General features: G+C 43.3%; 1 protein-coding gene across 4 annotated transcripts in view; it reads right to left on the bottom strand.

Moving 5' to 3' along the window:
- LOC144768651 (cardiotrophin-1-like) overlaps positions 1 to 24,803 on the bottom strand; it is a 205,283-nt gene that overhangs the window by 36,384 nt on the left and 144,096 nt on the right. The gene's annotated exons all lie outside the window — the stretch shown is intronic.

Here is a 24,803-nt window from a genome sequence, read left to right as displayed (position 1 = left end):
CGTAATACTTCCTTACCTTGCCTGCACTGAACTCGGAGGTCTCAGCCCTGATTGTCTTGCCCACTGGGGTCGGCGGAGCCGTGAGGTGAACGGCGGCGGCGGAAACCAGGCAGCATCTACACTTGGCAGAGCGGGAGCGCCGGGAGACTGCCAGCCCTGCAGAACTACAACCCCCAGCAGCCTCTGGGGCGGCGCGCTCGTGACGCGCAGAGAGCGCCCGGAGGCGCGATTTAAGGACTGTCCGCCCTCTCGCCCCGCAAGTCGCGGCCGGGCTAAGCCCGGGACAAGGGCGGGACAGTCTTAGACAGTCCGAGACTGTCCGTGACTGGACTGGGCCATAACCCCTGATTGAAAACTAATCTCCGTTGTGAGGTATTTAGATAACACTCCCCCCCTTCATCTAAGTGATTGTATTAGGGGGAAGACGGTCCGAAGTGTTGTATATCAATATTGGTAAGGGTGTTCAGGGGTGTTCCACTGTATCTGTGTACTTGTGTTCATCAGACCCATATATGTCAAAACAGAAGACCCCCATTGCCCCAGCCAACACCATGGACAATTATTTGGTGCAGGTGGTGGCAAAAATTAATAATGAGCGTAGATCTTCTTTGGGTCTTAGTAATTCTCCAATATCATCTCAAGGGGGAAACATATGTATGAATCTCGTAGACATAGATGTAGGAAATATCACAGATCCATTCATTCAGCATTTTGCGGATGACTTAGAGCCGAATGTTTCTGTGGATTCAATAGCTAAAACTAACCCTGACATAACTGACGAAGGTGGTAGAGATAGAGATACCCTTCAAGATGATATAGAACTTATTGAGTGCCATTCTTCACCATTGGCCCCCGTCCCCGTCCCAAGAGCAACTAGTGGGGGTTCTAATGTCCTCCCCAGAAGAGAAGGGTTGAGATCAAATAGAAAAAGACCATCAACTCCTCCTAGAAAGAAACCCGGAAAAGGCAAAGGGGGAGAAGAAACAGGGGGCATAGGCTGGAATGATGTAATCATAAAGAAATGTATGGATCTGATGGATAACAAATTTAACAAGGTAATTAAGCCATTGTTATCTAAAATCGATCACCTCACCGACAACATTAATAAAATGGAGATCCTCTTGAAAACCACTAATGATAATGTGGGGGAGATACCGCATTTGGTGCTGGATAAAATTAAGGAAATAGAAACAGATACGATATTTAGGGGAGTAGCAGATGTTGTAGCCCCTACCCAGACAACTAGCTTAATCCCTGATATACAAAGACCTCACCCAACCAATCCTGAACTGTCATCTATCCCAGGGAAAACAATTGATCCAGGCCCAAACATAGAGATAGGACCTGTAGAACTGGTTATAGAAGCGTCACCTTTGATCCTCGTTCTTGCTAATGTACCACCTCTGAATGAAGGACAGATTGAGCCTCCAGAAACATTGTTAAATAAAGCATTCAATTGGTTGAGTAATAACATGCATATCTCTCCCTGGGGAAAAGAAAAGCTGATAGATGACTTGACTTCAGCTAGAAGAGTGAAGTGGATAGGGAGCAAAGCTAAGAAATTTGTGGGGGACTGTGTGGTGCTGAATTTAAAGGGCCCGGAAGTGTTATCAGAAATTTTGCTTAATTTATACCCACCACAACGAAGAACAGCAGAACTCATACCACTCACATTAGACTTCTTCTATAGTAGAAGAGGATCAGGGATAAAGCCGAGTGTCTTAAGGACCAAGTGGTCTGTCGTGGGTAATAGAAGTGTCAGGGAGAGCACAAGACATGATTGGGGGCTGCACTTGAAAAACAGATTTGCAGCTTTATCCAACTTAAATGAGTGCGATTGACTCACAACGTACGAATATTCGCCAGTTCCCCACAAAGGAAGGCAAAAAATGGAAAAGCAAGCTGTTTTCCCATGTATCCAATTGTGCAAACAGCCAATACAGCTCAATGAAATCCAAGATCAAAAATCTGGGATGGCAGACAAAGATCAGCAGGGGGGAAATATGGTGAGAGTAGAAAATGAGGAGGGTTTGAAGGGGGGGTAAAGCAATGAGTAATGATTGTGTGGAAAATGCTGAGGAGATGAGTCATTTGGGATGTAAACCAGGAACAACTTCTGTGACCATTATCTCGTGGAACATAGCGGGCATACTTAATAAGATATCATCTCCCGAATGGGCTGATTTTATTGACCAATTCGACATCTTGTTGCAAGAAACTTGGGCACTAAAACCAGTCTTTCACCACGGTTACCTAAATTATTTTATACCAGCAATTAGAAACCAGACAGGACGCCCTTCTGGAGGTCTATTAATCTGGATTGACCAGAGGTTGAATTGTTCTATAACTCAAAGATCTCCCCCTTCAAACGATATTTTATCAGTGATCATTAGATGGGACAGTGGCCAAGAACTAGCTTTGTTTAATGTATATGCCAGGGGTGTTGGTAGAGGTAAAACCTCAGAAGTGGTAACAACTTTAGAAAATGAATTGGAATCATTGGACCCACATTCTCATGTAATTGTGGGTGGGGACTTTAACTCTACTTTCGAACCTATCGGTGAAGAAGACAGGTTTCTGTCTGAGGAGGAGGACAGTAAATGGGGCATACCCCAGTTGGAGGTTCCAGCGATTAAAAGATGGAGTGCTGTAGCAATACAACTAAAGAGCTTTTGCTTAGCAAGAGGCTTGAGAGCGGCAAATGGGCGTACGCCCTCAGATATAAATGGGAACAACACATTTGACAATGGACGGGCCTCTAGCAGAATTGATTACTTTCTGATAGACGTAAGGGCATGGTGTAAAATGGTAGACATGTCTGTGGAGACAAGAATGGAAAGTGATCATAATCCTTTGTGTTTGACCCTCCGCACCTATCACAAGATCATAGACGATGTAAATGAAATTGAACGGGTCACCCAAGATGTTGTCTGCTCAAACAACCAGCGCCATTTGAAATGGAGAATGCTGATTGAGGACACAATGAGACTTGAGGACCTTAAAAAAGTAGTGATAGATGAGGTAAACAACATTAAGCCCTACTGCGAGAAATCTAACTTCCAGGCCCATATGATGGAGACATATAAAACATTTTTGTCTAAACTCCAAGGCTTTTTTATCAAATCTGTAAATCCCAGAAGAGCAAAAAAGGAATATCCTAGGCAGGGCTGGTATGATACGCATTGTAGACAGGCACGCCAAAATTTAAGCATTGCACTAAGAACGGGCAACTCCACTTTAGTTAGGAAGGCGAGAGACGCATATAGATTAGCCCAAAACATGCTAAGAAACGCTGGGACGAAGAAAGCTGGTGCGAGCTGAAGAAGGCTTGCGCAGCAAAGGATTCTAAACTTTTTTGGGCCACAGTTAAATGGGACAGGGGTGGGATAGCTGAACAGCCACAAAATCATGTAGCAAAAAAAGACTGGATTGAGTTTTTTAAACCTCAGTACGCATGTAATCCAATTCACGCTGAAAATCCCCCCCCTTCTAACATTTTTTTTAAACATAACATATTTACTGAAAGAGATGTTAGCCTAGCCATGGATTGCGTATCAGGGGGAAAAGCACCGGGTATGGACGGAATCCCGGCAGATTTGTTCTTATCTGATAAGAATTCATGGTGCACCTATTTCACATGGCTGGCAAATGCAGTGGCGATGGGAGGGGAAGTGCCCGCTTCTTGGAAGGGAGCAGAGATTATCCCTATATTTAAAAAGGGTGACAAAACACTGGCGAAAAATTATAGACCCATCAGTCTTATTGATACAGCGCAAAAATTAATGGGGCGATTAGTCCAGAATAAGCTGCAGCAATGGATTGATGGAAATAACATACTGTCACCTTATCAAGCAGGGTTTCGCCCATTGACCAGTAGTTTCGATCAAGTCTTCTACTTTATAACAATCTTTTGGAGAAATGTTACTCTAAAAAAGGGCCCATTATATGCTGTCTTTGTAGATCTGAAAGCAGCCTTTGATCTGGTCCCAAGAGGAAAACTTTGGCAGACCCTGGCCGCAAATGGGCTAAGCCAGGAACTTCTCACCCTCCTAGTACGTCTCCATGAAAACAACTTTGCTAAAATCAGATGGGGCAAACAGGGAGAAGTGACTGAGTCCTTTCCAGTGGAGCGAGGGGTGAGGCAAGGTTGCGTTTTGGCCCCAACCTTGTTCTCAATTTACATTAATGGTATTGTTGACCACCTGAAGAAATTCCCTACTGATGCGCCAATTATTGCAGGCTCACGCGTACCCGTATTAATGTTTGCGGATGATACGCTTCTACTCTCGCGTACACCGAGTGGTCTCCAAAAAGTGGTTGAGGCCTTTGGTGAATTTTGTGATGACAGGGGCCTTGAATTGAATACAACCAAGACCAAATTCATGAGCCTTAATTATCACTCTAAGTTCAAGGGTGTGATCACGTACAAGGGCACCCCACTTGAGGAAGTAGATGCTTTCTCTTACTTTGGAATAATCCTACAGGGAAACATGAAATGGAAATCGCACATTAACACGGCAGTACTAAAGTTTAACCAACTAGCAGGGGTGGTAGCCCGTAAACACCGTGCCTCATTGTCAAAACCGATTAATTGTGCTCTTGAAATCTATAACATGAAGGTACTGAGCTCCTGTTTGTATGGCTCCGAGTTATGGGGCTTTTCAAATTTGAGTGACTTGGGGAGAGCTGAAAATAGATTTCTTCGAGGACTTGTAATGGCCCCACAGAGTACACCTACAATTCCTTTAAAATTGGATCTTGGCAGAAAAAATGTAGAGGACATAGCTCGGCTACGGCCTTTGTTATACTGGAGGCGCCTGATGGTGACACCAGAGCTATCCCATTATCTAACAGCATTATTAGATGTAGTCAAGTGTGATCAATTCCATTGTATTACATGGTTAAAGGATCTGCGGGCTACTCTTGTAAAGCTGAAATTGGAACATTTGTGGGGCAATACGGATGTGGCCCGTTTTCCGACGAAAACCACATTGAAAGAATTGTATTGGGAGATGGTGTATTCAACAATGTATCAAAAAGGCACCTTATCTAATTTGTCATCTCGCTTTTTGGACATTAAGATGTTCCCATTATGTGAAGACTATTGGGACTTAATTGAACGTCCTTATGATAGGAAACTATATTTCCAATTTCGGATTGGAACACTTCCTGTGAATACCTTTACGAAACACTGGAACCCTTCACGGGATGAACACTGTCATTATTGTAAGGATCAACTAGAGCATATCTCCCATCTATTGTTCTGTTGTCCACTGTATGCCAGTCCAAGGCGTAAATGGCTAAAGCCAGTCTGTTTAAATATGGGAATTCGTTGCCAATCAACTGCACTAAGAATATTAAAATCTGACTGTTCCGCTCTAGTAGTGATTGCGGTAGCAAAATTTCTTGCTTGGGCTTGGGTAATCCGTTCACGCTCATCACTGTCAAATGTAATATAATGAAATATGGCTGCTCTGTCTAAATGGCTTTAAATATATGAAATAGATGTACATTACAACTGTTATTTTAACTCTGTTTTTAGGACTTGACAATAATTTTTAAATGTAAAAAGCATTCGACTGTCACTGTTTAATATGTTTTTTTTTAAATGAAATCTTTTAGCTACAGTATTTATTGTATAGGATAGGGATTGATGCTTTTATGACAAATGTCGAATAAAGCTTTGAAATTTGATTTGACAAGCCCAGGTGTTCGTTAAAATACACACCTATGAAATATTCTGCTCTTTTCACCCAGAATTGATAATTTTGAAGGAGAGCTTGAACGGATTGGTCCATAGGAGGAGGTTGTTTGTATCCCTCAGGGTGGTGCCCCCGCATTCCCCCGGGGGGGGGGGGGGGCACTTGTACTTCATTTCCCAGTACCCTTGTCCTGATGAAGCCACAAGATACTACTGGTGGAAACGCGACCGCGACTGCGTCGACAGATAATTAATTGTGTTTTCTTTACTCCCCTGTTTTTCTTTTTGTTTAGGGTACATAGTTGTATATTCTGTATATATTGTAATTACAAGTCTTGATTACTGTATATAGTCTGGTCACCTCCCTTTCTGTGATTCAATATTTTGTCTTTCGTAAAAAAACATATCATTCATTGTTGATAAAAAGATTGAAGAAAACAGGTTAATAAATTGTTTCCTGTTTTGAAGTAGCTTTTGCTTTATTTGTCCCTCAGTACCTTTCGTTCTACTTTTTCATCCTTGTGATGCTCCTTGCCCAGGTATGGGAGGGTAATTTGGGCAGAACCCCTGGTCATTACGTAGTAACCTTCCCTTGAGGGCAGCCTGGAGGTGAAGAACCAATATTAAAGGATTATGGTCGCTAAAACAATTCCAGGTGACACTAAGGTTCTTTACGGCCGATGTTAACAAAGAGAATAGCAGAATATGATCAATTATACTTTAACTACCATGGCCCACATAGATAGGTACCAATGCTGACTTATCTGATTATTGTAAGGAGTTCAAGTTATAGGCTGATAGGATGCCTTCTAAGAAGGTGCCAGACGGAGTATGTTCAAAGTGAGCTTGCTCCTGCAGGCCGTCTTCCTCCTCCAGCATTGCTAAACAATTAAGGGGACAATTACAAGTATTAAAGTCCCCCAGAATTAATATGTCATAGTGGGCTTCAGTTCCTTCCCTATAACTTTCCAGAAAAACCTCTAGTGCCGAAAGATGCTCGGTCTCGTGACTTCTAGGGAAGGAATTATATAAATTTACCCCTAGCAAAGTTGGTGAATTCTTCCTGACAATTCCACAGCTAGCACATGGGGCGAACAGGTATCAATCAGCTTGGCACTATACGAAAATTTAAGACTAAACATTAAAAGAAGACCCCCCCCGGCTCAGTCCATGTTTGACGGAATAGCAAATTTACAAAATTATATAAAACCATCCAATTAGAATTGGTCAGTTAACTCCCATATTTCTTGTATAGCAATGATGTGTTGTGTGGAAAGGAAATGTTCCCAGGAGATGTCCCCCTTTTTTGACCTTAGGCCAGCTATGTTCCAAGAAAGTACCTTTGTCATAGCATCATCAGTAATAGTTGGGATGGAACAAAAATTTGCTGAGTTAACCTGTGGCAATTTAATTGGAAGGCAAGGTCCAATTGAATGGGAGGGACCGTCAGCAGAGATAGGCGCTACCACAAGAGTAGAATGGGGAGAACTATCAGCAGGTACAGGTGCTGCCGCAAGAGGAGGTAGTCAATCTCGAGTGTCCAATCCAGAAAGTACCTGAAACCTATTAGGAGTGAGAGTTGGAGGGGTCACGTTAGGACAGGTGCGTGGTTTGGTTTGTAAGAATAACCAAGGGGTAGTAAACATATATTGGTGCTGTTAGATGTTACAGACTCACAGCCCCTTAATAGGTATCTCACCAAAGCTGGCCTGCGAAAATGTATTACAATGCAGTCTCCTTCGATATTCTTTGTAGATGCGCCAACCCACCCAACTCTACATACCATAATAATGTCCTTCATATCAGAAACATGGAACCTCCTATACCTCGATAACCAATCTGCACATTTATTATGTAATTGAGCCCATGACTCGTGCTGAGCCCTTTTTAATGTTACTGCTGCCAAAACCAGCACGTATGGACAAGCAGCAGGTGACAGACTCAAGACATCTGGGTTAGCTACAGGGGAATTACAGTTTTAAGTGGCTGAAGCGTTACTACTCGAGCTACCAATCAATGGGTTCTGATCTACTCCATTAGGTCTACTAGGACCATTTGCATTCTCCTGAATGAGAGGAGTACGGGGGGATGTTAATTACCAGTAGATGCAATGCCATGCCTGCCAGGGTTTGATTGGGGGCGGGGCAGAGTTTGGGCTGGTAACACGCATGAATTACTTGAGGAAGTGATAGCTTTAACTGTAGGGGGTTGGGTTCCATGTGCTACACGATTTGGTATGCATCCTTACTACTCTCACCTCCTCCCTTTGCAGGGTGTGGGCGTTTGTACATTCCCTGCCTAGTGTCCATTCCCCTATAAGTAAAGCCAAGTTATCTATGCAAGCCTTAAGTGGGGCAAGTTTCTTCTCCAAGAGTTCATTAATTTGTTTATTCACTAGCGCGGCAACAACTTTGGCGACAATATCCCCACACCTCTCAGGACAAAGTGTTGCCTCAGTCTGTGTACTAGTTGAGCAGCTCAACTTCGTATTCAGTGTTGTCACAGGAGAGTCGGAAATTTCAGGATTTTTATCATTAATTAGAGATGGCTGTAACCAGGCAGAAAGATAGGGGGTGGTGTGAGTGGGCTGCTTCCTTTTATGACAGGTAGGTTTCCCAGCCTTCCGCTTCGGTTTTGCAGCAGGGATTCCAACAGGTATGGCAGTATTAATGACCGGCTGTAACTCAGCTGATTCAATTATATCTGGCTGTGAGAAGTTGGCCTGGTATATGATGTTCACTATTCTAGTGAGCACCTTGCACCAGTCCAAACAACCCTTATGGTGATGGTTGTAAAGTCAACCTTATAGACCAGAGCATGTGAAGCAAGCTGTTTTACCATATGTAACCCCTTGAATACCAAATGAAAGGACACCACACAGGTTATATATACAATATATACAATATATATGTATTTATTACTAACACAACCCCTCTGAACTCTTTATGAGGTCAGAGGACAAAGCACATAACAAGTTACTCAATTATCATACAATAAGTTGCACAAAATACAGTTGAGCCCTAGGGGCGTTGCAAACCATATACTAAAATAGTGGTATAAGTACCACGTCATGAACAGAGAATAGGCCTAGGGAATCGCTGGGGCTACACTGAGCTAACGAGAGTTAGGAGGCAGGAGGTCCACGGGATGCGTGTGCAGTGTCTCTACACACACGCGAGTTACCATAGATGATACAATGGGAACGTAAGAGTTAGAAAGTAGTTGATTTAGGACACTTCCAGATGTACTAGGAGAAAGCTACTGAAAACTAGGACATCAGGATAGTCAATACCCACAGGAGCACCGGAGTACCAGCGTTACCACACCCACAGGAGCTGGGTGCATAGGTATCAAGTTGTGTTGGGTTTCGTCGCTGAATCCTATTGAGACCTGTAAAAAGATGCTGCAGGCGACCAGGAGAGAAGTGTCCGGTTGGATCCAAGGGCGGATTGAGGATGAAGAGTACCTGAAAGCAGAGGGGACAGAGTCTGGGTCACTAGCCAGTGACCAGAAAGGAACCAGGAAGGAACCAGGCGATGTCGCGAAGCGATCAGGTGATGTCGTGAAGCTTGACTCTGCAGCCACGTGGACCAGGAGGCGTCGACAAAGACCAGGAGCTGGATACGGTTTGTCCCATGAAGGATCTCGCTGTTGGCGGTGTCTGCTTCCGGATTGGAGTCAACAGGCCTTGGCAAATGCAACCCACGCAGGAATCGAATATTCGCTTCGTGTTAGACCAGCAAGGTCTAGGGGGCTTCTCCTTTTCAGGGAAGCAGGGGCCCAACTGGAGCAACCAGGCAGGCAGTTGAAATTCAAAGGTTCATCGTCACAGAGGCCACTAGCCAACGGGCAAGTGACTAGACAGACGCGTCGAGCACAAAAATAATAGGAGAGCTGAGTAAAGAAGAAGATCAAGAGACTATTAAACAATATAGGAGTGATGCCAAGGAGAGACTAAAGAAATTAGAAGTCTCCATCAAAGAACGCAAAGCGCAAAAATTCCTGCGAGATAAACAGGATTACAACAGAGGGCAAATTTACACCTTCGCCAGGAAATTTGATACCATCAGAAAACAAAAACTAGGGAAGGTGATTCAATCAAGTCATGAGCCTCGCTCAGAACAGAGCAGTCTACAGAGCTCAGAGGTAGACACTGATATAGAGGAGGAGAATAATGCCCAAAGAGCGGTTCCAACTGTAATCGATGAGTTAGATATTTTACGGGAAGAACGATAGTACAATTTATGTCAAAGGCCACCAACACAGAACACAAACATACCAAGAGGAAGAGGCAGAGGACAAAAAGGCGGAAGGGGGCAGCCCGTAGGAGGCGCAGAACAGAAGAAGAAAACAAAAAAATAACTGATGAAGCTCAAGAAACAACAATAGTGAATTTAACGGATATTATTTTAACCGAGGAAGAGCAGGCAATTCTGCAATTGGGACTTTCTTTTTGCCCCGAGGCACATCTGGATAACGTGCAAACACGAATTGCTTTATTCAAGTTCATCAGATCGCTCAAGCTAAAGAAATTCTTTCTCTCAAATCCATCATCGAGAACAATCAGGACAACTGAAGGACAAATGAACCATGAAGGAGGACTAGCAGTGAATGATATTAATTTAATGCTGGAAATGAGGGCCATGGATATGGAGATTCAAAATGAAGAGACTGTGAATAATGCAAGCACTATTGCTCAGGAAGAAAGTATTGACATTTATCAGGATGCACCATTTGGGTTTAGACCAAGTTCCAGATTTACGCCCATAACAACAAGGGATGTGACTGATGTTTTTAATGACCTAGTGACAAATGAACTCAAGAGATTGGGTAAAGAGGTATATCAAAATTCCAATAAAATGTGTGACAGCAAACAGAAAAAGTATTATGCTTTGATTAAAAATTTGTCGGATCATGATAATTGTATAGTCTGCAATGTGGACAAAGGAGGTAATGTTGTCCTGTGGGACAAGAAAATATATTTTTATGAGGCATATAAGCAATTGGATAATAAAAATTGCTACTTAGGGTTGAAGGAAAATAGATGCTTGAGAGTAACAGTCAATTTAATGAAGAATTGAAATGTGGTACGATCAAGCTCTTTTAAGCTATGGTGAATATCTGTTTTTAAAAGTGGAACATCCTGTCACTGCAATATTTTACCTAATCCCAAAGGTTCATAAGGATTTTAATAATCCTCCGGCCACCCAATAATTTCAGCAAAGGGTAGTGCCCTAGAACACACCTCTAAATATGTCGATTCTTTCCTTAATCCCCTGGTTAAAGCACTTCCCTCCTATATCCAAGACACAGGGGACTTCCTCAGGAGAATTTATGACCTTCCCTGGGAAGACGATTTCCTCCTAATAACTATAGACGTGTCAACACTGTACACAAGTATACGGCATACAGATGGCCTTCGTGCAGTAGAGCACTTCTTAGGAACAAGATCAATCAAGTTGTGGGCTCACACTAAAATGATTATACGGATAGTTGAGAAGTGTCTGACTAGCAACTTCTTCATGTTTAATGACCAGCTTTTCTATCAAATCTGTGGTACTGCGATGGGCACCTGCTTCGCCCCCAGCTATGCGAATTTGCATATGGGCTGGTGGGAGGAGCAGGTGATCCGGGTGCAGTATCACAGAGAGTGGGACAACCACATAATGCACTGGAGTCGATTTATCGACAATTTATTTATAGGGTGGAAGGGCACTGAATTGGAGGCAAGATCATTCATTGCTGAATTGCAAAAGAATGATTTAAACCTCAAATTTACTAGTGAGATCAGTAGTAAGAGTGTCAACTTTCTTGACGTAACAGTGTACATTGAGGATCGGAAATCAGAGACTCGATTATATAGGAAACCCACATCCGGGAATACTTTGCTGCATGCCCACAGTTTTCACCCTACCAATTTAAAGAGAAGTATTCCTTATGGTGAAAGCTTAAGAGTAAGGCGCAATTGCAGTGAGCCAGAAGAGAGCAATAAGGAGCTGCAGGCTAGATGTAGGTAAAACTACATTTACCAATTCTAAAATACCGAATTTTACCGATTTGGTATTTTAGAATCGGTAAATGCTATGTAGGTTTTACTCTGTAAGTATTACCGAATCGGTACGGTTCGGTATTTACAGATTCGGTAATTCCATTTCATTCCTATGGGCCTGTAGGCCCGTAGGAATGAATGGGAATTACCGAATCGGTATTTACCGATTCGGTAAAAGGGGGGAACATTCAAGGGTGGCAGGGTGTCACTTTGACACCCTGTTGCACCCCTGAATTGTGAATGGGTGCACATGTGGCACACATACATGTCCTAAGGGCATGTATGTCTGCCACATGGCACTGTTATTAAATGCAAAAATTCCTTTTTTTTAGTGTTTTCGTAATTTACCACCAACTTGTAATTTACCGAATTCTTAAATACCGATTCGGTAAATTACTGAATCTGAAATGTAGCCACCAAATGCCTAATAACTGTCGGTAACGGCCACAATTTGGTAATTTTGGCCGTTACCGACCGGTATTAGGGTTCCTACATCTGGCCCTGGGTTTGTTGAAAAGAAGGTTCAGAACAAGGGGGTATCCTTTTGAGTGGATAGAGAGTGGCATACAAAAGGCATCAAAAAAGAAAAGAGAGGACATTTTGTTTCATGCGCCTAAGAAAAAGGACAAAGAAGGTGTTAATCAATGAAGATTTATCACCACATTTAGCAGACAGCATGATGAGGTGAGAAGAATACTTAATAAACATTGGCAAATCATTAAAAATGATCCAGTACTAGGTGAATATGTTACAAAGAGACCACAAATCACTTTTCGCAAAGTTAGGTCCTTTAAACAGGCCCTTATACGTAAAACCATAAAGAAACCAAAAGTAAAAACTACATGGTTGAATAAAAAAGAAGGCTTTGTCAAATGTCAAAAATGATCAGTACAGATTAGATTTGACCAATAAGATGGTGAAGATCAAAGGAAGATATTCATGCAAAACGGATTATGCGATCTATGTACTGCAGTGCACTTGTGGCCTGCGATACGTGGGTAGCACTATCCTTGAAGTGCACAAGCGCATATTTCAGCATTTAAGGGCTATTAAGAATGGGGACAGAATGTACCCGGTAGCCCGACATTTTGAGAAAGTCCACAATAAGGATACGAGAGGCCTGTCATACTATGTCATTGATTCTGTTAAAATGAATGTGAGGGGAGATAACAGGACAAAAAAACTGAGAAGGCTTGAGTCCTGTTATATCATTGAACTCAACTCTAAACAACCGGGGGGCCTAAACATGGAAGAGGACCTACATACACATTTGTAAGGCAATGAAGAATAACAAGCGTCAGCAATAAATGTAATGGTGAGAAGTTTTTAATATGCACATTTGGTTTTGAATATGCACTTTTGGATAAACAGGCTCACTGCTTAGGTAGCGTACTTAGAGTTACACAGTTTAAATGTTTGCCAGCCCACTGGGGCGTAATTCATAAGAGGCTAAGACGTGAAATTGGAGGTGGAACCAATATGTACAACAAGGGAAGTTCATAAGCTCACTTGAGCGTGATTGTAAATAAAGTTTTGTCAAAAACTGCCAAAAAATGCCGCAACATTGCAAGCGTAAAAAGTGTGCAGAGTGTTCATAGTTATTAGAATGCGCAAGAAGCAAGCATATAATGGTGCATTTGCTAAGAAAAGCTCACGGAGGCTTGTATTAATGGAATTCTATGCAATTGTATTATGCTCCCAGAAGCGTTAAAATGGGCAAAAGCACAGCGCAAGTAATTTGTAAATTTTGAAATGTCTATTTTAAACGTTTAAATGATATGTTAAAAAACGACGAGTCTGTTTTCACGTTAGTGACTGTTGTAGTTTTAATGGTATACACGTCATGCACTTTAAAAATGGCCGCACTTAGAAGCTCAATTATCAGTGAACAAGACTGCGAGTCAGTTGAAACGCGTTTGGTAGCAGCATCAAATAAAGAGTGGTAAATTGCACACGGCGTCGTCATCTTTTATGCAATATTGGAGACACGACTCGAGGAGTCTATCCGACGACTCAACTCTCGCTAGGAGGCAAGGAATGCTCGAGTAATATATATTCAGTATGTGCCAGGGGGCTGCATTGCAGAGAGGTGTAAAAAGGGGCGTGGCCTCATTACACCTCTCTGCAACGCAACCCCCTGGCACATACTGGAGGTTCCTGGTGGGCTAGTTGGCCCCCAGGGACCCCCAGTATTCAAGGGGAATTAGTTCCCCCTCTGAAATCGCGCCAGGGGGCGCGTTTGCAGAGTGGTGCAATCCGTCATTTTTTTATTTTGTCAGCAGGGTATCCCGCAATTTAAAAAATTAAAAACATTTCTTTTGGGTCTTGGGGGTCCTTGTGGGACCCCCTAAGCAGGCCTAGGGGGTCAGAATGTTTCTACCCTGCCCCCTTTTCGCATTTTTCGCGTTTCTTTTTCTGTTTTCTTGTGCCTCGGTTCTACCGAGGCACAAGATGGCTGCCAACACTTCCTGGTTTGGAGTGTTGACAGACAGTTTACAGCCAATTAGCATGCAGCTCGTGATGGTACGCGAAAATGCCTCGGACAGTACGCGAACGGTACAACTTCGCATATATATCTATGATTTTAGTTTTGATTTTCTCAGGAACTACTGAACAGATTTACACCATTTAACAAAAAGCACAATCTACGTATCAAACTACTTTTTTGCCAAATTTGGTGTAATTCCGTTCAGCAGTTCGGGTTGTAGCCGAGTCTAACGGTCCCTATGGAAAATTGCATGGGGAAAACATGTTTTGGGACCCCCTTTTTTCTCGGCCCCCGCTTCATGAATCACCTCCAGACTTTCAGGGAAGGAGCGGGACTGAGCAGGCCATCTTCTTGGAGAATTTTACGAAGATTCGTCAATCGGCGCCAAAGTTATTCCAAATTGAATGTTGTGGATTTCCTATGGAAACTAGGTCCTAACTATAACTACCTACTGGCGACTGCCAGTAGGTAATATATATATATATATATATACATATACACACATATATATATATACACACACACACACACACATACATACATACATACATATATACATACATACACACAGGGCTATAGTGCTGCTAAGGATCCTTTGCCGGAAGGTACCCAGAGGTGGCAGCAACTCCAATCTGGATCTGGTAAGGGTGGGTCCCTTAGCGTTACCCACCTAGAACCTCCATGGAAATCTCTGAAATACCACCAGGTTCTTCCTGTGAAATGAGCAGGTCTTTGGAGAGACTTACATGTGATGCTTCAGTGGGCCTGGTAGGTGGTGGCCAGCAATGCCCTGCTAATAATCTGACTCAACTACTGCACTCGGATAGATCACACACAAGAAACCTGTCAACATAGTCATACTGCCATGGGTTAGCTTTAAAGAAAAGCTTACTCACAGAGCAACTCATCCTGCCACTCTGCAGACTGTGTAGGTTTAGTCACTGATTAGTTAGGGCTATTTGGGTGTTTTTGCAGCAGTTCCAGGAACTGGTGCCATCTAGTGGTATGCTCATCTGTAACAGCCTTTAAAAAAAATAATAAACAGGCTTTTTTAAAGTCTATTGATCATTTTTTGCAGCCGGTGGGCAGGGTCTTAAAAACGGTATGCCAGGCGGATAATGAGCCAACTGACCATCCCTTTGTGAGGTCCCCATGTCTACGTCTAATAAAAAAGAAAATCTTCCTAATTGATTAGTACATCATTTGACTTTTAAGAAGGTTAGCTCATTGCGTCTACTCAATTGGGATGCCCACTCTCAAAGGTAGTCTACTATCAGAATACCTGCCTTGATGCACTTCTACAGCACATAAGCCATACCAGATGAGACAGGCCTCTTGCCTTACAGCAGTGATTCTTAACCTATGGTCTGCCGACCCCTTGGGATCCGTACGCCTACTCAGGTGACCCTCAACAAAAAAAAAAAATTTCCATATTACTAGCTGGTTAATAATATACACATAAAAAGGCAAAAAAAATATGTAAAAAGCTTTGTAAATATGAAGGAATTTAAAATTGGTGGCTAAAAAGTAAGTTGATATCCTTAGCTTGATTTGTAGGAGAAGCACAAGTGCAGCAAACGGTAGTATGGATGAATGATGTCCTCAAATGAAGCACTGTTAATGCGCTGCCAAAAAAAGTGCATGCATTAAGAGCAAAAAGACAAACTGATGTGCTAGAGTCATTTGTATTGATTGGTGTTTTAGAAATAAATACTAATTTTGAAAAGCTTTAACCTTCCGATTAAAATATCGAATTTTGTATATCTATATCTATATATATTACCTACTGGCGGTCGCCAGTAGGTATATATAGTTAGGATTTTTTCTCTATGGGTTTTTTGAAAATTCTATGTCTAATAACTTTGGCGTTTGTGGACGGAATTGGCTGAAATTTTCAGGAAAATGGCACATTTTGTTTCTGAGCAGCCCTTGAAAATTTGGGGGGGGTTCGTCCAGTGGGGGCCGAGAAAAAAGGGGGGTCCCAAAACGTGTTTTTAACATTGAGTTTTCCATAGGGCGGTTGGCCTCACTTTTAGCCCGAACGGCTGAATGGATTTGCACGAAACTTGGCAAAATTGTAGGGACTGGTAGCCCGATGTGCCTTTTGTAGGTCTCAATATATGTGCTCCAGTGGATTTTGAGAAATTAACGTTTAAAAAAAGATATATATCTGTAACAGCGGACCGGGCAGCGGCCTAGGACGCGTACTTTTCGCGCAACGGAGCTTTGTGAAGCGAAGCTGATTGGTTCTCTGGCGTCTGTCAACATTCCAAACAGTCCGTAGCGGCCGCCATCTTGTCTCTCGGTAGGATCGAGAGACAAGAGGAGGCCAAAGCGAAGGGGCAAATGACCATAAGGGGGAATAGTAGATCCTCGCTGACCCCCTAGGTTTGATGTGGAGGTTTTAAAAGGGCCCCGCGGGGCAAAAAAAAAAAATAATAATAATAATCGAACGGCTGAATGGATTTGCACGAAACTTGGCAAAATTGTAGGGACTGGTAGCCCGATGTGCCTTTGCTAGGTCTCAATATATGTGCTTCAGTGGATTTTGAGAAATTAACGTTCAAAAAAAGATATATATCTGTAACAGCGCACCGCTTCGCGTACTTTTCGCGTTACGGAGCTTTGCGAAGCGAAGCTGATTGGCTCTCCGGTGTCTGTAAACATTCCAAACAGTACGTAGCGGCCGCCATCTTGTCTCTCGGTAGGATCGAGAGACAAGAGGAGGCCAAAGCGAAGGGGCAAATGACCATAAGGGGGCATAGTAGATCCTCGCTGACCCCCTAGGTTTGATGTGGAGGTTTTAAAAGGGCCCCGCGGGGCAAAAAATAATAATAATAATCGAACGGCTGAATGGATTTGCACGAAACTTGGTAAAATATTAGGGACTGGTAGCCCGATGTGCCTTTGCTATGTCTCAATATATGTGCTTCAGTGCATTTTGAGAAATTAACGTTCAAAAACAAGATATATATCTGTAACAGCGCTCCGCTTCGCGGAGATAAAATTATATCTGTATTACCTAGCTGTTGCTAACACCAGTTAGCGACGGCTAGTAGGAGATAGCGACCATCTTGGGTCCCACTTTGCATGTGAGTGATATTTATCACTAATGACATGCAAAGTGGGCATGCCAAGATGTTAGCGACTGGAAACAGTCGCTAACATCGCTATCTCCTATTATCAACTTTTGGAAATATTCGAGATAAGCGCGAATATCTCCAAAAAGTAACAGCTGCCCTGAGCAGTTCTTAGCCATGTTATCCAATGGGAGGTGGATAACATGGCTAAGAGCATTAGCTCGGTAATGCATGAATATCGCTGAGTTTTCAGCGATATTAATGCATTGCGGTCGTTTTTTTATCGTATTTGCGATAAACCTTGATAATAGCAAGGTTTATCTGCGATAATTTCTGACGGTAAAAAAATCTTTGCAATGCATCGTTAGGGATAAATATCGCTTAACTTTGGTAATATGCCCCAACGTCTGTTAACGTTCGATTCGAAGGAAATCAGGAATTGTTGAAAAACATTGTGTGCGCCATCTTGTCTTTTTTCAAATGCCACACTTTTGTCGTGCACGGCAGCCATTTTAGATGCCTTGACCAGACCCACTCTGTGCACGCTGTCGATCCTTAGCATGGCTCCCCACCCTCGCAAGCATCTCACCCAGGCAGTGGTCACCCCCGCTCTCTGTCTTATGCATGGGTAATAAACCTCCCCCCATCTGCGCTGCTCTTCCCTGAGAATCACACCCTGTGCCCGCCCGACACCTCCCTTTCGCCCTATTCACTACCGCACCCTCTGACACTCCTTTTCCTCTGTGTCCGATTGTCCAGGCCGGTCCTAGGCTATCAGCTAGCCCTGCAGATGTAGTTTATGGCCACAGCTGTAAAGAATCACCCCTCTTCAAAGGAGTTATAGTAGATCAAGGCCCACACTCGATGAGATCCGTCACAGCAGAAGCGTTGCTATTATCTGAAAACCATCCTGTATTGTGATTGGGGAGGGGACCGAGCGTGAAGCGGAAGATTCCAGGGATGACTCTTTGTACATCAAAGTTTTTACAATTATGTGTCACATTAAAAATATGTAGCACTCCGACAAAGTAGTAAGATTATAAAACTTTAATAATTTATAAATATATACAAGAAAACAAAAATAGTAATAACATATAAACATTTTTAGGGAAAAACAACGAAGTAGCGGTCGGCTGTGCGAATAGTCCCAACGCAGCACAACGTCCAGATTTCCGGCGTGGGGCGTCGCGGGGGGTGGGTCATCAGTAGCAAACTGTTGTGCGAATAGTTCCAAGGCAGCAGAACGCGCCGAAATCTAGATGACACGAAAGTGATGTCTAGTAAGTTGCCACCCAGCAAATAACGGCGTGGGGCGTCGCGGGGGGTGGGTCATCAGTAGCAAACTGTTGTGCGAATAGTTCCAAGGCAGCAGAACGATGGCACCAAGGTGATGTCCAGTAAGTTGCGGCACTGGTTTTGGTATCCTACAATGCTGCTCCGAATAACGGCGTGGGGCGCCCCGGGGGAGGCGGCGTGAACGGGCCTCTCCAGGTGGAGTCTCATCTGTTTTAGTGGGGCGCCCCTTTACCGTTTCAGTTGCCATTCCGTCCGCTTTTGGTCCACTGTGTCAAAATCCGCCATTCAGCTGAGTTGCGCCCACTCTTGCGGTGCAGCGATAGGCGGCTGCCACAGGACTCTCAAAATGGCGGCAGGCTCTTTCCTTTTTGGGCGTGGTCCACTGAAATGGCCCTGGGACACCTTGGAAATCGGACGCTTGTCTGCTAGGTCTTGGACCCCATTCTCGAAAGCGTCCCCTCCGCCTTGAGAATTCATCAAAAGTTTTGGGGGCCCAGACTCCTGCAGGCTTCTGGTGGGGAGCGGCTGCCATGATTGCTCGCGGAATGACCACGACGGAGCTACGAGATGGTGGTGCTCTCATGCTGACGCCAGTTTAGTCTGAAACATCCAGAAACAAGGTGGGGCTTTCATCGTTTGGGGGAAAAAAAAAGTTTTCATCCAATGAAAAGTGTTGTTTTTAGGTCATATGATCAAGCCTTCCATCATTAGGAAACCAAAAGTAAAATGAACCAATGAAAAGTTTTATAAACAAGTCACATGACCTGTTATGCGGCATAGGGTATAAAATGCGGAGAAAATACGTTGGCACGTGAGGCGGCGTCAGTAGCGGACCGATGTGCGAATAGGCCGAAGGCAATACAACGCGCCAAGATCCGGATGGCACCGAGGTGGTGTCCAGCAAGTTGCAGCACTGGTGTGGCCATCCTACAATGCTGAAAGTCGGCGTGGGGCGCCCCGTTGGCCTGTGAGTTTGCGTCAGTAGCGGACCGATGTGCGAATAGGCCGAAGGCAGCACAACGCGCCAAGATCCGGATGGCACCGAGGTGGTGTCTAGTAAGTTGTCGCACTTCTGTGGCCATCCTACAATGTTGAAAGTCGGCGTGGGGCGCCCCGTTGGCCTGTGAGATGGCGTCAGTAGCGGACCGATGTGCGAATGGGGCCAAAGGCAGCGCAACAATATTTTCTGACTGACACCACAAGGCGCTGAGATGCCAAGATCCGGATGGCACCGAGGTGATGTCTAAGTTGCGGACTGATGTGCGAATGGGGCCAAAGGCAGCGTAACAATATTTTTTGTATGGAAGATACCACTAGGCGTTGAGATGCCAAGATTCGGATGGCACTGAGGTGATGTCTAGCAAGTTGGTGTGGTCATCCTACAATGCTGAAACTCGGCGTGGGTCGCCCCATTAGCCTGTGAGATGGCGTCAGTAGCGGACCGATGTGCGAATAGGCCGAAGGCAGCACAACGCGCCAAGATCCGGATGTCACCGTGGTGGTTTCATAGTTGAGAGGCACTTCATCTGCAGTGGGGCGCCGAGATCCGGATGGCACCGAGGTGATGTCTAGCAAGTTGCTGTACTGGTGTGGTCATCCTACAATGCTGAAACTCGGCGTGGGTCGCCCCATTAGCCTGTGAGATGGCGTCAGTAGCGGACCGATGTGCGAATAGGCCGAAGGCAGCACAACGCGCCAAGATCCGGATGTCACCGTGGTGGTTTCATAGTTGAGAGGCACTTCATCTGCAGTGGGGCGCCGAGATCCGGATGGCACCGAGGTGATGTCTAGCAAGTTGCTGTACTGGTGTGGTTATTCTACAATGCTGAAACTCGGCGTGGGGCGCCCCATTAGCCTGTGAGATGGCGTCAGTAGCGGACCGATGTGCGAATGGGGCCAAAGGCAGCGCAACAATATTTTCTGAAGAGAAGACACCAAAAGGTGCTGACATTCCAAGATCCGGATGGCACCGAGGTGGTGTCTAGCAAGCTATGCAGTTGAGTTGTGTGCGCACTTGCGGCGAATAGGTCGAAGGCAGCATAACAATGTTTTCTGAATAGGAGACACCACAAGGCGTTGAGATTCGGTTACCACCGAGGTGATGTCTAGCAAGTTGCCGCACTGGTGTGGCCATCCTACAATACTGCTCCGAATAACGGCGTGGGGTGCCCGAATTAATTATAGTGCTGCATAAAAGAGAGATTTGGAGGAGAACCCCTGACCTGCTAGTACATTCATCAAAGAAGTGGCACTGAGAGCTTCAGAGGCAAGGGAAACGGTCCCAAATATTTAGAAGAACTTTGGAAAGATTAAAATGACATGTTTAGATTGTGGCAAATTAATTTCATGTGGACAGATGAGTGTTACTCTAATAAATACAGCATATGAACATCATCATAGTCGGTGGTTGGTAGAGACATTTTGACTATATCCTGGACCTGCCCGTCCTCGCCCAAAATGGCGCCGGAATAAATGGGACTCGTAACTCCTTGTTGTGTACTGGTTGCAGAACCTTGAAATCACGAGATACGTATGCAGTTTTGAAGCACATGGCGGGCGGGGACGAGAATTGATTGAATATTTCGACATCCCTATTGATATTAAGTTCTGATGTGTTATTGATTACTGTACTGTTGAAAGTTCGAATTAACGTCACCCATGGTACTTGCCCGCAAATGTATATCTAGATAATTTTATTGTAACTGGCCCTGTCGTATTTTAATTATAAAATGTACGTCCACCGATTCCGTAACTGTTAGACACCTTAGTTCTTGCAACCTAATGGCCCGCCCGTTACGTTCCTCTACAGTGTAAATGTCTATTCATCATATACGATTACAGTTTGCTCTGTGGCAGGCCCACGTGGTTATAGGCTCGTATTTGTATAATGAAATTTTCACAATAAAGGTTTTTAAAAGAAAACATGGTAGTAGTATATACATTGGTAAAGTTTTTAATAATAGTGACTGTTTTAGAATCATTAAAAGGCAAGTGAAATAAAGCAGACCAATTACATGAAGGGTAAAAGGTATAATACGAAGGAACGCAGTAAAGATAAATGGTCAAGGGCTGTTGTGTTTTCTATTCCTGCAACATAAAGTGATCGATAAGAATCTCATATTCAGGCGTATCGGCGACTAAGACAGCAGGTCGACCCTCTTTTGCTCAACGGCTCCGTCATGGGACGAAGAAACGCTCTTTTTCTCGAAAAAAGAATATATTTTACTTGCAGGACAGTTGTAAAATTTCCGGGAAAGTACATTAGCCTGGAACATTATAACATATATTTAAGAAAAAATAATGTTCGGAAGTAATGAAAAGCGTAATTTTTAGGTCATATGACCAAGCCTTTCATCATTACAATAAGAAAAGTAAAATGAACCAATGAAAAGTTTTATTAACAAGTCACATGACTTGTTATGCTTACGTTACGCGCTGCGCGCCCCGGATGACTTCCGGATGCGCTAACGCGGCGCGTCATATGACGCATTACGCGACAACGCAGGTACAGAATATAGTCAAAATGTCTCCACCAACCAGCGGTCGGAACACAACCCCTTTCAGCAGGCTAAATAGTTCTGTTAAATGACAACAGAAGGGACAGGCAACAAGAACCATCAGTCAAAGAGGGGAGGGCTAGTTCTTCTCTACCGGGTTACATTGGGGCGCTACCGGAACTGATCGAATTGGTAGTCTACAGTGTTTCTGGATGTTTCCGACTGAAGCTGGGGTTAGCATGAGAGCAGCACCATTTCGTAGCTCCGTCGTGGTCATTCCGCAACCAATCATGGCAGCCGTTCTTTATCGTTATTTTGGGCGGGGTGGGTGGCGGAGCCGAGCTGTTTTGCAGCCATCATTGTGTGGAGTTCAGTTCATCTCACTAGTTTTGTATTTGTCATGAGGGGTTGTTCCTAATGTTTCTATTTTAGCGAGGTCAAAAAGAGATCCCATTAGTGGCCTACTGATTTTGCTCGATTCCTTTTCTTTTTTTTTACACGATTTTTCGTTATCTGCAAAGACTAAACAGAGTATTGCGACTCTGTGTTTGTTTGTAAATAGAGAATGAACCAAAGAGAACTAATTCTGAAACAGTAAATACTTGGATAACAATCAATCAAATGGAGAGAGAAGCAAGCACGACGGATTACAACGGGGGCAAAGGCCTGCGTTAACTACCTTTCACTATCTGCAAAGAGAGAGTACTCCTAATAGAAATGAGGGGGGGGGGCACCATTCAAAGCAGATCAGTGTGCATAAACGCGAAAATGTTTTCACTTACCACGTACTTGACATTCGACAGCTTATGATATTTGCTATTAAAAAACCATTGAAATTCACTGAAAAAACCATAGGTTATAGACCATATATAGTTAGGAATTAGCATTTACAAAACCTTGAAAATTCACTGAAAAAACCATAGGTTATAGACCATATATAGTTAGGAATTAGCATTTAAAAAACCTTATTTTACTCACACAAAACCATTGAAATTCCATATATAGTTAGTTGCACTAACTATATATCGCGCACCCGCAATCCACTGCTGATCATGTCACATATTACATCATTCATGACATGGTCAGTGACATCACTGATGACATCTCAAATGACATCATTCTTGTGCTAATACGATAAACCTCTTCAGACTCTAATATAACCTTAGATACACTCAGTGTATACAGACACTCACACACTGCCACTCATCCATGGAGTTACTCACACACCCAGTCAGTCATGCAAAGAAACAATCTCACCTCCATTTCTTCAACTATACAGTTAAACACACCTTACTTATTGAAACATATACTAACACATATTTACTCTCTTATACAATCCCTGATACAAGTTCACAATGATCGATACAACCACTCACTCATTCAGTGGCTCTCATGCACAGTTATTTATATATGCCAACTCTCACATGTACTGTGTTTTACATATGTACTTACTATGACATGTAGCATTGAGATATCCATTCACTCATGCACACAGTCAACTGCCTATGTAGCTGTTTCCACATGCACTCTTGAACTCATACACCTAGTGAATAAACTGCTCACACATCTATGCACAGAGTCACACACCTTCCAGCCACCCCCACACAAACTCAATCTCCCATAGAAATACTTGGGCAACCAATTAATAACACATATAGCCTCTCGTATAGCTAATGATCAACACATGCAACAGTTTACATCACAACAGACATAATGATGCACAAATTAAGACAGTTTAGTCACTAACCCATGCATTCAGTGAGACACATTTAATCACTCACTCATACAGTCAGTCACGCACCTACTAAATCCTTCATCCAGACACTTATACATCCACTCATTCTTCAATATGTAAGACATATTTTAACTTTACAGAAACATACAGTCACTGGATGTTGTCATCAGTGATGTCATCAGTGATGTCATTTGAGATGTCATCAGTGATGTCATCAGTGATGTCACTGACCATGTCATGAATGATGTAATATGTGACATGATCAGCAGTGGATTGCGGGTGCGCGATATATAGTTAGTGCAACTAACTATATATGGAATTTCAATGGTTTTGTGTGAGTAAAATAAGGTTTTTTAAATGCTAATTCCTAACTATATATGGTCTATAACCTATGGTTTTTTCAGTGAATTTTCAAGGTTTTGTAAATGCTAATTCCTAACTATATATGGTCTATAACCTATGGTTTTTTCAGTGAATATATATATATATATATATATATATATATATCAATATATATATATATATATATATCAATATATATATATATATATATATCACGCCCAAGCAGTGCTTCTCCACCTTGCCGACAACACCGCAGTAACGGACACAGAACAGGATTCTTTTTGCAGCAGACGAAGATCTATTGAATTATGGTCTTACACGCAAGAATACACCCGACGCGTTTCAGTGCTAGCGCACCTTAGTCATGAGTATATATATATATATATATATATATATATATATACACACACACAACTTTGCATTCTTTGCGCTCTGGTAATACCAGCACTCCGGATCTGGACTTAAATGCACAGCAAATAGCAGATGAGGAAGGCATTACCATCTCAGCCCGGGAAACAGCCCTTTCAAAGCACCCTCCACATTTGTCCCTATAATGCCACGTGATGCATTGGACATTTTTCACGACCGCATCACAGAGGAGTTGAAAATGTTGCA

Source organism: Lissotriton helveticus, chromosome 7 (genome assembly GCF_964261635.1).
Source record: "Lissotriton helveticus chromosome 7, aLisHel1.1, whole genome shotgun sequence".
NCBI lineage: Eukaryota > Metazoa > Chordata > Amphibia > Caudata > Salamandridae > Lissotriton > Lissotriton helveticus.
Note: the sequence above shows the minus strand (reverse complement) of the source record. Positions and strands in the feature narration are given on the sequence as shown.